Source organism: Hermetia illucens, chromosome 2, assembly GCF_905115235.1.
Source record: "Hermetia illucens chromosome 2, iHerIll2.2.curated.20191125, whole genome shotgun sequence".
NCBI lineage: Eukaryota > Metazoa > Arthropoda > Insecta > Diptera > Stratiomyidae > Hermetia > Hermetia illucens.
This window is the reverse complement of record NC_051850.1, coordinates 71,007,761-71,021,113: the sequence shown is the minus strand read 5'-3', so window position 1 is coordinate 71,021,113 and position 13,353 is coordinate 71,007,761. Positions and strand designations below refer to the sequence as shown.

The following is a 13,353-nucleotide window of genomic DNA, read 5'->3' as shown; positions in this document are numbered from 1 at the left end:
GTCAGGTTGTGGATAAAATCCGGCTCAATAGGTTACGGTGGGCGGGTCACTTAGTCCGTACAGGTGAAGATGATCCAGCCCAGAAAGTCTATAAGGGCAATATCTATGGTAGAAAAATAAGACGAGGCAGACCTTGCCTGAGATGGAGCGATGGCGTAGGTCAGGACGCCAGACAGCTTCTAGGGATATCAAGTTGGTGGACCTCGGCGCAAAACCAGGATATCTGGAGTTCCTTATTGAGGCAGGCCTAGACCGGATACCGGTTGTTCCGCGGTTGATGATGATTCATCTTTTATGAGAAACTTCCTATGCACATTTCTCCATTCACATATAGCTCAAAACCGAAAATATTAATTCATATTTTTTTCAAGATATACGCACATACACATTGCAGACGTAGATATTACAGGGTGCGGCAGCATAACTTCCTTTTCCCAAAACTCAATGAAAACTATTGTATGCATCGGAAAATATTTATTTATTTATAATGTAGGTACATGTCTAAAGTTTTTATTTACTTTTTTTTGAAGATCAAATCTGTTAGGTGACGTCCCCCATTCTTCATACATTGCGTAAACCGATTTCTGGCGTTTGTCATGACTCTTGTTAGCATAGCAGGTGTTATGTTGGCAATTTCTTCTTAGATGTTGGTCTTCAAATCTTGTAGGCTTCTTGGACGGTTCACATAAACACGGGATTTCAAAAAACCCCATAGAAAAAAATCACAAGGGGACAGATCGGGAGAGCGTGCCGGCCATTCCAAATCGCCTCTAATTGAGATAAGGCGCACTGGAAAGTGTTCCCTCAAAACAACCATCGATGCTCTTGAAGTGTGTGGTGTTGCACCCTCTTGTTGGAACCAAGTGTCCCCCAAATCCAAATTTTCTAGCCGTGGGAAAAAAAAATTCTGTAGCATGTTTACATACCGGTCCGAATTCACTGTTACTGTAACCTCATTTTCCTCAAAAAACCAGGGACCAATAACTCCAGCTGAGGAAATTGCACACCACACTGTGACTTTGGGTGAATGCAAAGGCTTTTGATGCAATTCTCGATGGTTGGTGTCAGCCCAGTAGCGCATGTTTTGTTTGTTAACCGACCCACACAAATGAAAATGGGCTTCATCGCTAAAAAAAACAATAGCACCCTCGGGAACGACATAAAGAAGAAGCTCACACGCGTTCATCCGAGAATTGAATTCACGTTCTGAAAGTTCCTGCACTATCGCCATCTTATAGGGATGAAAATGAAGATCATCACGAAGAATTCTTCTCACAGAACGATCGGATAGTCGAAGGGCAGATGCGTGTTTGTGCGCAGAACGCCGTGGCGATCGCAACATTGACGCTCTCACTGCTTCAATGTTCTCAGGTGATCTGACGGGCCGAGGGACTCCAGTTCTTCCTTTTGTCGCACTTGTAGTTTGTCTGAATGTAGTGACCCATGTAACAATTGATTTGCGGTCTGGGACGGGAGCCAACGGGGCTAAATTAAAGCGATTCCGAAATGCACGCTGTGTTGCAATAACCGAACATCCGCTTGAAAAGTAAACCTCAACGGCAAAGGCACGCTCCTCACTATTCCAACGCATGATGGCGACTGAACCATGTCGGGACAAAACTTTACAGTATTCCCTCTTGAACGAGACCACCAGCGCTCCGCTATGACATCAACTAACTGAGTGGCGCGCATTTTAAAAAAGGAAGTTATGCTGCTGCACCCTGTATGTTCACCCTAAATAAACAAAAATTGGTTATTACCGAATTCTACTTATACATTAATCGTACGCATATTTCTCGCACTACTGAAAGAGCTTCCTTCTGCGACCGCTCAAGCAAAGAACAAAAGGTTAAATTTTTGGTGAGCACGCAATGCTTACGGAGCTTCTTTCTGCGACGACTAAAGCCAAATACAGGAAAGTTAGGTTTTTGTTGAGGGCGCACTTCTGAAGGAGCTTCTTTTTCCGACCGCTAGAGCAAAAAACTTAAAGTTGAGTTGTTGGTGAGCGCGCACTGCTGAATGAGCGTCCTTCTGCGACGGCTCAAGCCAAATACAAGAAAATTAAGTTTTGGTTGAGGGCCCACTACTAAAGGAGCTTCTTTCTGCTACCGCTAAAGCGAAAGCCAAGAAGTTGAGTCAAAGCTGAAAGTACAAGGCACAAAAATAAGCACTTTTTTCTATTAGAGTTTCTTGCCTCAGTCTGAGTTTACGAACCTATTCAGGCTTACCCCTTTTAGGACTCGGTTCTCTTATCACAACTTATTAATGGAAGACTGAAAAAATGTTTCCTACTCATCGAAATGTTGTACTGGTCGCTGTTGTTAGACGGACCCATATTGTATTGGTTGTTGTTGCTTGACCCACTAAAATGTTGTATTAGTTGGTTTTGCTTGAAGCACTAAAATGTTGTATTAGTTGCTGTTGCTTGACGGACCAAAATGTTGTACTAGTTGCGGTTGCTTGACAGACCAAAATTTTGTGTTGGTTGCTATCCAGCTCGACGGGCCAAAATGTTGTACGAAATATTTTACTGGTTTCTGTTGCTTGACGGACCAAAATGTTATATTGGTTGCTGCTGATCGACCAACTAAAATGTTGCATAATTCTGCAACCAGTAGCTATGGGTACCAACGAAGCTCCTGAAAATAAGCTCTTATCCCTACTTTTCTATTAAAATCTCCAAGTATTATTTTGATATCATACCTGGTTCTGGATAAAAATCGGGTGAATAGTTTGCGGTGGGCGGGTCACTTAATCCATATGGATGAGGATGATCCAGCCCGAAAAGTCTATAAGGGCAATATCTATGGTAGAAAAAGAAGACTGGGCAGACCCTGCCTAAGATGGAGCGATGGCATAGGCCAAGACCCCAGACAGCTTTTGGGGACATCGAATTGGTGGACCCCATCGCAAAACCGGGATGTACGGCGTTCCTTATTAAGGCAGCTCTAGACCGGATACCGGTTGTTGCGCCGTTGATGATGATGATGAGAAACCCTACTCTGAGCACATATTTTACCGGATGGCCACTATAATATATCGTGTAGTGGCTCTTCTCCAGGAAACCGTTCTCTGTCCCACGCATCTCTTGTAGCGCTGTTACGTCAACCCTATATTGGGGCAAGGTATCGGTTAACTGCTTGACAGCATTTGATCTGTACAGGGAGCCCACGCTCTGTGAGAAAATCATTCGTTCTTTTTCGTTGCCGGCTCCTTTTTAAGGTTTTGTGTAAAACAAAACCTTATTAAAATCGATTCAATGTCTGTCTGTCTGTCACACGCACTTTTCTCCAAAACGGCTAAACCGATCCGAACGAAATTTGGTGGACAGATGGGAGCTATGAACTCTCACGCATACAGCGGGTGGCATAAATTTAGGTGGAGTTTAAAGGGGGGCTCCCCAAACATGCAAAGGGGGGATTCAAACATTTTTTTCACCGGATATAGTTGTGTAGGGTATCAAAGGAAGGCCTCGATTTATACTTTCTGAAACTGACATTGGTTTTGGCATAAATTGCAAAGTGCGTGAGTAAGGAGTCAAAATGTACGCACTTGAAGTGAGACAGGACTCGTTTTCGGAAAATACCCAACTTAAAAATCCGAAAAAAATCAGGGTGGTGTGCCTAGATGAAATCTAGGCCTCAAAGTATGTCCCATTCTGATATCTGCTCAAATAAACTTACTAATAGTATATTACTACTTTTTAGAAATTTACTGAAAAACCCCCCTTAAATTCATTCTAGGACTTCCGAATTTTGGACCAGCATAGGGAACAATATTTTCTATATATGTGCTAAATTTCATGGAAATCAGGCAATTAACGCCAAAGTTATAGCAGTTCAAACTTAGCAATTTCGCGCGAGTTTACTGCTTCCAAAGCCATGCAAATCAGATGCTGACGTCATAATTACCCGAAATAATTGACATTCGCGTGGAATATTAAAGTCACATTTATGAAGAATCTATTTATCTGTAGCCCTTTTTAAGGCTTTGTGTAAAACACTTATGTGAAATCTAATCTTCGAGAGATGCCCCTTCCGGTATCTACTCAAATAAATTTACTAATAGTATATTATCAACTTTTAGAAATTGACTAAAAAACTCCCCTTAAGTTCATCCTAATTGTACTAAATTTTGCACCGGTATAGAGAACAGTCTCGTGCATACACATGCCATGAAAATCCAACTATTAGTGTCAAAGTTATAGAAGTTCAAACTTATCAATTTCGAGCTAATTAACAGCATCCTAAGCCATACAAATAAGATGCTGACGTCAAAATTAACGAGAATAATTGAAATTCGAGTAAAATATTAAAATTCCATTCAAGAAGAATCTAATTCTCCCTAGCCCTTTTTTATATTTGATGTTGGTTAAATTGTTGGCATTTGCTAATAATATTAAACTCAAAGTGTGAGGCGTATGAGGTTGACCATTATCAACACAGGGCTTTCCATCAAATGATTTATTTAAATCGCTTTCTAGAAAATAGAGGGCAATGGAATTTTTAGATATATTACACGGAGCTGTCGTCCACTCGTCGCTCTTCACATCTGTTTCTTTTTGTTCAGCCATCAGTTCACAAGCGGGATCGGCCTGTGGTGATCGGTTTCGTCATTTTATTTTATCAAATGCCTGATCAGGATGTAATCTTGAGACCTTTAAATCCCCATCCAGCATATCAAGCCACCATTGTTTTGACCGGCTTTTTGGTTGCTTACCATTGCTTTCGATGTTCTGACCAATACTGGTTGTTGAATTCTCGTTAGTGTGAATTACGTAACCACACCATCGAAAACGCCTCTCTTGCAGTTTTTCCACGATCGGTGCATTTCAGACGTAATCAAAAGGTGTCACGCCACCAGTGCAATGCAACATTTTCGTCCCCATTACCGCAAGACGCCGTTCATTGACCTTTATAGTCGGCCAATACTCAGAACTATAGAGAGCGGCGGACGGACGACATTGCAGTAAATTTTAGATTTGGGACGTGCGCTGATACGTCGATCACAAAGAACACCAGTTGGGGAATGCCACTTCATCCAGGTTGTATTAATGCGTGAAACAATTTCATTACGCAGTTCTCCATTGGCTGATATTTAAATCGCTGAGTTCTGGCAATGGCAGTAACCTGCCCCTCGAGATATTTAAATCGCTGAGTTTTGGCAATGTCGGTAACTTGCCTTTCGAGATATTTAAATCGCTCAGTTCTGGCAATGGCAGTAACCTGCCCAGAACTGAGCGATTTCAATATCTCGGGTCAATAGTATAAGCCAATGGAGAACTACGTTATGCTCCTCACGTAGGGAAACACAAAACCTTTTATACCTGAAGCGTCAAGCTTCCGGTTTCCCGACTTGTTTAGCTTGGCAATAATTTGTTTTCCGTGTATGGTTATCAGCCCTACCCAGCCGCATACCTGGAAGACAAGTTTGTACAATTTTTTTTTTCATTTTTAGGCGCCGAATACTCGCCTCCATCCTTCCCTGTCTGCAGTTTACCATTAAGAAACCTGCAATCAGAGCAGGAAATCTCGTATATCCCAGATTTTGCTATTTGGGCGATAGCATCTTTGGTCGATCCCGGAAGGGTTTTGAGTTGGTTATTCCTGATGCTGAAAACGACGTCTAAACTATATCTTCCCAATCTTCTTCTCAACGAAAGGGAAATTTCGTTGAAATCCAAAGCTATTCTCCCTCCGGCTGGGCTGTTAATCTGGGGCCAGTGCGTGCCGCTGGAGCGTCCTCTCCCTTTTGCTAATCTAGTTGCTGATGGTATGGTCAGAGTGACCATTCATTCTGGTCACCTCAAAAATATCCTTCGTCTCTTTCATGACTCCTCCTCCTCCGACAAAATGGGAAGACTTGGGAAATCGAAGGTTCTTTCCCCATCATCTTTCTTAATGACAGCGCAAATATCGTCCACATACCTTAACCAAAATCTTTGCATCTGGTCCCCCAAAGATAACTTTGCTTCCAGGTTGGCCATGAATATTTCGCTCACCATTAACGTTTCAACAGTGCTAATCAGCCCTTCGAAACTCTTAATCCACTTCATCCGCATGTTTCCAATAGTTCCACGTCCCGCTTTAACAAGATTTCAGCTCTTTTCTCCTTATGATCTGGAAAACATGTTATTATCCTTAATCAAAACCTCAAACAAGTCACTCAAAGTGATTTTCCTCCACGTGTTTCGTTCATAACAATCTTAAAAACAACCCGAACCTTCTCGTCAAAGGTTCTTAATAAGGTTTACACTCCCACCCATGCTTTGGAGATATATCAAGTTGTTTAGCATCACTTGGCCACTTTTATCTTTATTAAGCCATAGCAATTTCCTATGACCTCGGATTAATTTTTCATTTATTTGAATATTACGGCCAATATTGGCCAAATATCAAGGCATAACCGCACTATAAAACTATCCTTTCGTCTAGGAACGTCCGGTGAGCTGGCGCTTAAGAATACATGCAAAACCTTCCCTGCTTGCCGTCAGAGGCGACTAAAACGAGTAGAAATAAGTATCCTAGCAAACTGGAATTTTTGAAACTTTACTGCTATCGAAATGTCAATAAACCCTCAGATATGATTGGTTTCTGGAATGTGCGCACGCTCCTCAGCCACAGTGTCGAGGGTCCTGAGAATACTCGCTTTCTCCAACTTTAGCGGGAATTCCAGCGATATAAGTTAAACATTCTGCACCTAAGCGAAGTAAACTCTAGAGTGTACCCCTCGCCCCCCTACGGCAATATGCTTTTGTACTCTGGAATGGCAAGTGCTAGCCGACGTGAATCCGGTGTCGGGTTGCTCATGGCGGTTACCGCAGTTGCACTCTCTTTACCTGGGAGCCGATTTCTACCAGAATTCTACAAAATTTCAATTGTACAATGCTACGTACCAACGAAGACTTCCGATATAGTGGAGAAGGATGATTTCTATGAGCAACTAAATGCAGTTCAGAGGAGGTTTCTTAAAAATGACATTGTGATCGTGATGGGCGATCTGAATGTCAAGATCTAACAACACCTTGCAAGGACCTCAACGGTAATGATGAGAAGTTCGTGGATTCCTGCAACTTACACCGCCTCGTCATTAATGGCATATTGTTCAAGCACAAAGCATCCTGTCACCGATATTATTTCTTCTTATTATCGGTGACGTTTTTCATGCTGCCTTGTCTTGAGGACGCGGAGGAATTCAATGGACGATGAAATCCTTCCTCAACACCTCGACTACGACATCTGTTTGCTCTCTCGCCGGTTCATGGACCTTGGCCAAATAGCTCTGGACTTGGAAAGAGAGGCAAGTAGTGTTGGCCTGAAGATAAACACCAACAAAACCAAGGCTCCAATGGTCAGAGCGTGGTCTTGACTTGAAGCAAATTTACTAAAATATGGTAGTTCTAGTGTTTTGGAGCATTAATTTTCCATAGTCCTTATTTAAAACTCACATATTTAAGTGAATTTGCCCCTTATCAAGATTATGCTGCCTTCAATTTAAGGCGTAATATTACTAAATTTTCCATAATTAAGCCCATCATTTCTACATGTCATTTGAGGCAACTTTTAACAACTTTGCAGGTTGGTGCAGGTTGGAAAGTATTGTTACAATAATAATAATAATTGTTGGCGCAACAATCCATATTGGATCAGAGCCTTGAAGTGTGTTAGAACACTTCATTCAAGATTGCAACAGTACAGTACAGAATTACAGTGCCCTGTAGGACCCAAATGTAGTCAGCACTGCACTCGCCCGAGAGTATTACCCTGATTTGACTCAGGTACTCATTTATAGCTGAGTCGACTGGTATCCCACGTCAAATCATGATACAAATTCCACTGACACGAGTGAGATTTGAACCGCCATTTTCCGTACGACAGCCTTGCGCTCTAACCACTCAGCTATCCGGACACAATAATGCATATTGAAATTCAGATAAAAAATCATTCAAGAACTTTCCTAAAAATTTAAACTGTTATATCTTCGAAGTGATGACCTTTGCAAGGGAAAAAATATCCATTTATTAGAAATTTTATGTAGTTTCCGAAAATGGCATAAAATCTGGGATTCAATTATTGAGGGAATGTGAAATTGTAATTTTTTTGGGAAAGTTAAGCTTTTTGACACTATTTCCGAAAAGCGCTATGAGTTATACGTGTAACGGTAAAAGATAAAGTTTCCATTCCAGGGACCAATTTTCCTCAACAAAGTGGTAATATCGACCATTAAAATTTCTACCATCATAAACGGAACACCCTTTATAGAAGTAATTTATATTGAACCTTGTAAGTAGCTCCTCAATAGGAAATAATTTGATAATGCCTTTTTAAGATATCAGACATAACACAATTTCAACCTGTATAAAACTCAAACAGCTTCCTATCTATTCAGTGGAAAAAAATTGAAAGAAAAGAATATTTGCATATGGATTGTTCAAAAGCATACAAATGTATCACTTCTTTAAATGTTGATGTACTGGGATAGATGTTATCATTATTCTTCGAAAATATAAGTGTTGTGTTGTATTAAAGGTGATGTTGATATAATTATCATTTTGTGAACTAACCAGTATATTTTTCTTTCATTATAATCTCTAATTTTGTATAATATACAGAACGGAATGTGCAAAAGACCTACAAAAGTATAAAAACCGTACTTATTTTGTTGTTATACCTTCTGTGCTTGTACGTTTTTATTTACAATAAGATTTCACATATAGATCAATGTTTGTATTATATATCTAAATAAAACGTGTAAACATAAGAGCAATATGGCGGTGAAAATAATCTATGGTAATGCTTAGATTATATTTTTCAAATATCTCTTTTTATTTTCGCAACTTTATGTGCTTACACTAAATATAAGTAGGAGCTTTTTGAAAATAACTTAATCATTGCTTGTCAATATTTTAATTTATTGAAGAAAATCTGGTTTATCACTTCATAATATTCTTCAGCAGCAGTAGTAGTAACCGACTTAGAAATGTTACCCAGATACAAATCTCGATGTCTTATATCCGGATTGCTCTACTAATTCTAATCACTTTTTTTCGGAAGAGGACAAATTAAGTAGACATTATTTTCCATTCAAGTGTGTGTGATTGTTGTGAACCCCTAAGAGGGGGCATAACTAGGTGCTTCAATTCTCTGTTGACCAAAATAGTTCTGAATTCATCTCAAAGTTGTCATATAGTTTTATTGTTATAATAGTTTTAAAGTGACCCCTTTTACGGGTTTAACACTAAAATTACCCCTTAAATTGCCAAAGTATTTCTTAGGCACTAAATGCAAAACAAGCTTTTAGAGAATTTCATTGAATTGAAGAGAAATTGACTTGTCATCGACCAAAAGCAATAGTGAGAATAGTTTTCAAGAAATTACATATTATCTTAGACTGGGTCCCCATTGTAGCTCGAAGCGCTCATGCTCGCGACCGCGGGGTTTGCCGTTTCATTTGATTGTTTACATTTTGACTCACAATTTCGAGTGGAATGGCATCGCCGGCATAACATGGCATGTTAAAAATGTTTTTAGCTAACCCAATTAACTAAAGCAGGAAATTTCGAGTTGAAATTCTCTGAAATTATAACCACCTTCCACTAATTCAGACATTGTCATATTTAGTGGGGCATAGCAGCTGTACACATACATAAATACTATGTACTTATTTTCACCTCTACAAAGCCAGAAGGGTGCCTGACTTATAGTACGTTGTATGGCTTGCCAACCGCAGACTCATATCGCCATTCCGCCATTCGAATCTGTCGCCCATACGCCACCGTAACGGTTTTTGTAAGGTTCACTTTTGATGGCAATTTCCATCTCAGATTTGTACGCGGACTTCTCAAATAAATCCTGAGTGCCCCTTCAATCACTGAGCTTGATTTGAAACTTCAAATTCCGGGCATTTATTACTGCCAGCAATATACCGCTTATTCCGTCCCACTTTTCTTTCGCCCATTGGGCATTTGGAGTCCCTACTAGACGTCCTGACAACATGGCCTTTCTCACCACAACTTCTGCATCAATCTGACCATTTGAAGCGATCCTTTAGTGGGATCTGCTTTCTTAAACGGCTGACTACCCATCGACAGTTAATGTTTCTCTCGTTTGAATAATAATTTAAGAAAAGTAGTGAAAAATATAGAGACCGTACGTTTCGAAAGAAAATGATGAAATAGTACGGTAGTATAAATATTCCGTTTGAAAAGTACGTGTTGATTTATCATTTAACGAGGGCTCGACAAGGAGAGTTTTCTGTAGTCTTTTTGCGGCGACCGTTGAGATTTCTTGTGAAATTGCTAAGAATGCTGTTTGCTTTCACAATTTTATATGAAAAACCGCTGTTTCAACTTTCTATGTTGAATATTGTCCCAAACTTGTTTAGTAGTTTCGAGTAGCCGTTGCAATGAACGATACAGTGGGCTTCGTTTTTATTGCATTTCTGAATTTGTTTCATTTTTTGGAGTCTTATAAGAAATTAACCATTACTCAGTTTTATCTTTATCGATCTCCTGTTTCAAGTTCATCATACAAATTTTTGGGACAATATGCATCATAATAACGTTGACCCTGCGATTTTTCATATAAAGTTATCGGAGCGAACTGTATTCTCAGAAATTTCACAGGAATTTTCAACGATCCCAGGAGAAAGGCCACAGTAAACTCTCCATCGAACAAAAACAAATACCGAATGCAGTTTCAATTACTCGTTGAGTCCTCCGTAAAGGATAATTGAAAACGGAATATTTCTATCATCGTACTGTTTCATCATTCTCTTTCGCCGCGTCCCCATAAAGGACGCAGACAAGTATAGTAGATAGGTAGTTTTGATATCATTCCCCATCTCTATTTTTCACTTCGTATCATGAACTAAAATTTGATTCAAAGAAACAGTAACTGTCACTCTATGTTCTTACGTCAATCGCAAATGGTATACGTGAAATATTATGTGACACCGTCTTACACTAAGTGTGCTACGGTAAGTGACACTTCATTATGCGCATCGCACATGCAGCATTACACTGTATACAATCTCATGAGCACGCGCAACGACATCAGTTTTGCTTAAATTGTTTCTGGGTTCCCAGAATTCTGTTCACATTTCCGTTCAGACCTTTTAGGTTGGGATCAACTTTGATCTTTTAAGTATTCCCGCGCAGGAAGGATTACCAACGCTGTAAACAATAATCGTATCTGGGCGAATTCTTACTTTTGCTTCCCTTTCGTTTTGTTTTTCGTTAGAAACTTTAGTCTATTCATTGTTTTCCTTCCTTTGATTTTGACTACTTATTTTCCCCCTACTATACTATTAATTCTAATTCTTCTTAATTCTTCTAAACTGCCTATATGCCTTTCATTTTTTAAAGGCGCCCGTTGATTAGTTACAGAATTCCCCTCTTTTTTCCGTGCTTTTTCGGTTGCCCGTAGTTCAATGGAATTACCGTTAGGCATCATTTAAATTGCCTGTGGTACTGTTGGGATAGCAGGTTTCAGCTTCTCCTTACAATTTCTTATTTGCACCTGCGCGTAATTCAACTATTTTTCTCCAAACTGGATGAACGGTAATTCCTCTGGATAATAGCTCTGTTTTCTATGAGGCCCGACGGAATTACCTTATCTTTTACGGTTTTTGGCTTTGGAGAGAAATTTCAGAGTTCAAATAGGTTTCTTTCCTATCCTGAATAACTTTAAGCTTTCAATCGTCACGCTCCAATCGAAGGATATCGACGATAGAAAGCTTGCTTTCTCCACCTCATAAACCGCCTGTACTGTTTTTCCTAGTGCCTACACAGTAAATTTATTTCTTTTATGGTCTTCCATAATGGTTTTATGTTCAGGTATCCTTCCCATGGTCATTTTTATTCACGCACCAGAGATGAGCAAACAACTGTCCATTCACAGTCTGAAAAGAAAATGCATATATTTACATATCAATGGTTATGCCCCTATTCCCCACCTGAATTCGCACCTCCTTCTGTAGGGAGTTGCCAAATCTCAGCCTGTCTGGTACACATACTTTTCCCAAGAAATTCGGTGGGAAGATTGGGACTCTGAATCTGCATATATGAAGTAACTAACATGTTTTAGAGGGGGTTCCCCTACATGCAGGAGTTTGAAATTTTTTTCATCAAATATAAGCACATGGAACATCAAATGAAACGTCTCAATTAGTGCTTTTCGACACCGGTTTTGACATTAGTTATATAGAGGGGAGTCCGGGAGCTAGAAAGCGGTGTCTTATATAAATGACAAAATCGAAAAAAATGAAGCCCCGCTATGCGATATCTAGTCCTCGGAACGTCCGCGATATTTGCTGAAATAAAGTTAATAATATTATATTTCGTACTATATTTTGGTGAAATTAAGTTGAAACGTATTCACCCTGGAATCATAATATTTTGTAATATTAGCTATAATACATACATGTTAATAGATATACATTGCTAGGTACCTACAAATGGAACTATATATATAAGAAATACCCAAAGTTTTTGACTTTTTAAACTGTTTGTAAGTTTGTTTTGGACTTTGATTTACGAGTCTGCCTGCTGCATAATTATTCTTGCTTTTGTTTATTGGCACCTCATCTATCCAAGCATTTTCTACCAGTAAATGGCAACGAATTATCGAAGCATTATCTACAATACCCAATGCAAGTTATCCTTTGTTAGTTTCATTATATTGATTTTAGGTTTAATGTTTAAAATTGCAATTTGGTCCCTAGAGTTTCAGTAAGTGATAATAGATGGCGCGCTTCTTCCTCTGAATATACAAAATAATAATAACAATATACAATATAGAATATACAAAATATGGAAAATTAATTGTGGAATTTCTGCTATCGCAAAGCCTATTGCCATTTACTTTCTTATGTACCTTCGTATTCCCGTCACCTTTATATGCCTCTTTCAATTATGAAAACTATTACCAACAGTAAAGAATTTATATCTATCAATCGTGAATTTCACAATCGAGCCAGTTCGTTTCGTGAGTAATCCATCTCGGAGGAGCCCTTTCATTGAACTCATTGCAATACTCCCCGAAGGAACTCTAATACTGCAGCCATTATTTTTAACGATCCAGCATTCTTGTTACAAAGGCTAGAGCATTCCTCTTGTCGATGCGAACAGAGCCTTCGACCCTGATTCAAAGGAACCATTCTCAGTGCCCTCCCTTCTTAAATCAGGTTGGGATTTCTGATTTCTGTTGCGGAAACCTCATCTGCATCCTTTTCCCCTTGTGATTTTCGTTAAAAGTTTTTAGTGATCAACTAATCCACAATTTCATTTAAATGCCTGAAAAAGTATTTCTCGAAATTCACACTTTACACAATGCTGCTTCTTTAACTAAAAAA

General features: G+C 39.4%; 1 protein-coding gene across 7 annotated transcripts in view; it reads left to right on the top strand.

Annotated features, from left to right (window-relative positions):
- The window catches only part of LOC119647800, a 146,391-nt gene that overhangs the window by 131,469 nt on the left and 1,569 nt on the right, over positions 1-13,353 (top strand). The gene's annotated exons all lie outside the window — the stretch shown is intronic.